The sequence below is a fragment of the Morone saxatilis genome, unplaced genomic scaffold (assembly GCF_004916995.1).
Source record: "Morone saxatilis isolate NCDOM2014 unplaced genomic scaffold, NCSU_SB_2.0 Contig15, whole genome shotgun sequence".
Classification (NCBI taxonomy): domain Eukaryota; kingdom Metazoa; phylum Chordata; class Actinopteri; family Moronidae; genus Morone; species Morone saxatilis.
The window spans coordinates 4,849,479-4,852,155 of NW_023339707.1; the positions used below are offsets into that span (position 1 = coordinate 4,849,479).

General features: G+C 39.7%; 1 protein-coding gene across 1 annotated transcript in view; it reads right to left on the bottom strand.

Annotated features, from left to right (window-relative positions):
- Window positions 1-2,677, bottom strand: part of hdac7a (histone deacetylase 7a) — a gene marked incomplete in the record, with an annotated part of 49,999 nt that overhangs the window by 25,338 nt on the left and 21,984 nt on the right.

Below are 2,677 nucleotides of genomic sequence, written 5' to 3' on the forward strand. Positions count from 1 at the left end.
TATAAATGAGACCCCAGGTCTGTTTACTGTCTTTGACACTCTCTGCTGTGTGCTACTGAACGCAATACACCAGACTCTTGTACTCTGGTGTAATTCAACCTTTCCAGGTCATGAGTGATTCTCCTCGGTTCTAAACACTGTCGGGTAGGTTTTTCCTTTGAAAAACAACAACAACAAAAAACTAAATTCCTTTCAGTCATGCTTTGGATCAGCTGCTGATAGAAGCAAATATCTTTGTTGCTTCTTGTGGGTGAATTCTTTTTTTTTTCAACTGGTGCCATCCTCCATGGGGAGGTCAGAGGTCACAAACAGATGTCCTGAGGCTGGAAGGTGTTTGCTGCTTTGCCTGTGGCAGTGAGAACCTTGTCAACAAGGAGGCAGCGTTAGTATCTAATCATTTTGCTGAATGTTTAACCTATCAGGAATGTGGAGTCTTATGGAACAACTGACAGGAATAAATACTGTGGAAACGCACTTTGGCAAAGCAATGTTTCCTCCAGCTGCTGCAATACAGCTGCTCAACAGCCGACAGTAACACTGGCCATACTGGGCAGCTCCCAGCGCAACATGAGGAAACCTGTCCTCATCCAGTAAATACACGTTATACATAGGGTGTACACATCAGGTTCCAAATACACCTACACAGCCAAACTTCACAGATCTCCAAACTAATTCTTTCATCATCACTGCAGTTTCAGCTGCACTACACCTAAAAGTCAAGAACTTCAAGGTTTCATCTTCAAAAATGTAAGATGACAAATTAACTTCAATATTTCTACACATCTGTCAAAGCTCTCTCTCTCTCACACACACACACTCATACTCCTGCTTTCCGTAACATCAAACACATTCCCCACATTTCCCAACAGAGATAAAGCCACTCAACACAGCAGCTCACTCAAAGGGATCTCCCCCTTTATCTTTTATAACACACACACATTACATGCAGTCACACAGATACCAGTCCACCTTTATCATCACAACCCAATACATTCACACGCTACTCACACTTCCAACTTAGAAACACAGCCTGACCACCCAAACAAACGCTAATGCAACACAACTCAAGTCACTCAAGTGTCCATTGTTTAATCTCCTCTAACAAATACTTTGCCACGTCGTGAGGGAAATGATTTGCAGTGAACGTTGTGATCTTGTTGGATATCAGTGGTGAAAACGGTGAGTAATGAAAACAGTGGTGACTGATACACTGATAGCCTGTGGTAGTGGTGGAGAGATTGGCAGCTACAAAAGAACTACAATCTGCAGCAAAGGCTTTTGTGCTGATAAGAACGAGATGTGCTTATCCTGCTCAGTCAACCCCACAAGTGGGAGACAATTTGATTTTACTCAGCAGAATTGGACACAAACTCATGTTCAAACATAGTTCATTTGATTAGGTTGTCTGCTGGATAAAGAAAAGAGCATTCAAGGTTCTCCATCCACTTTCAGTTCAATAACTTGTTTTCAAATAAAAAAAAAAAGGGAATTTAATAAATGCTGTAGACTGAGTTCTGTGAGGTTTTTTTTACAGTGAATATAACATCTCTGGCTGACTTACTGCCAGAGCAACTACTGTAGCAGAGAGAAAAAAACAACTTTGGTTGAAAAACATTAATGAACTGAAGTGTATGTGTGAAACAGGATTTGCTGAGAGGACTTTTGACATCTGCCTCCGTCTCTTACTTCATGTTCTTATTTTGATACATCTTCCTATCTCTATCTATCTATCTATCTTATATATATATATATAGCTATTTCCTCTAAACTCCATTTGCTTCCCTTCAATTTCTTCATTTTTTTATCTACTTTCTTTTCTTGGTAAAAGTTAACGTGTTCCAGGAAGGCAGCTTCATGAATATGCACAGTCACACTCGGCTGTCTGCACGGACAACAAAGGAAGAAGACATTAAAATTCCTGCACATGCTCTGTACTCTGGTCAGGGATGAACACACTCACATACACACACATACACATAGAAACAGACAAAAATCTATACATAGCCACAGTCCTGGACAAATCTATTGAAACATAGACTGGTGTTTTCTTAAGAAAAATTCCCAAAATCTGAGTTGTTTGCTGTTGGTTTTGATAGAACAAACTATTAATCTACAAAATATTGAACAAATTCATCAATAGAGATCATTCCTTGCATTTAACTTGATTAGATTCCAGTGAGAAATGGCAGGAGTAGCAGAAATGACACTAATGCTCACTACACAACTACCTTAATTCTGCAAGTGGTCAGAATTGAGCTGGTTTATAACGAGTCTCAGACCACAAAAAGCACAAAGTATTCACTGCTACCGGTAGAATACTTGAATTTCGTTCCACTTGTTAAGCAGACATAAGGTTAAACATATGCCAGATGTTGAATAGGGGATACCTTTAGTCTATTACAGCAACTTTTTAGCTGTGTCAATACAGGATGTAGAGTTATTTATTAGCAATGGGGAAACAGTAAAAGAAAGAGGCTGCTTGATAAAAAAATCACTGCATGTGTATTATTATGCATCTCGTGTACTTCCCCCTTGTGATATTGGACATATTGAGCACATCTGTGACTTGCACAGTTTAGTGCACAACATATCCAACTACTCCCCAACTATTATCACCTTTGCTCTCTGCAGTACTGTTGACAGGTTTCTGTGCCGTCTGTGTGTCTGTGTGTGTGTG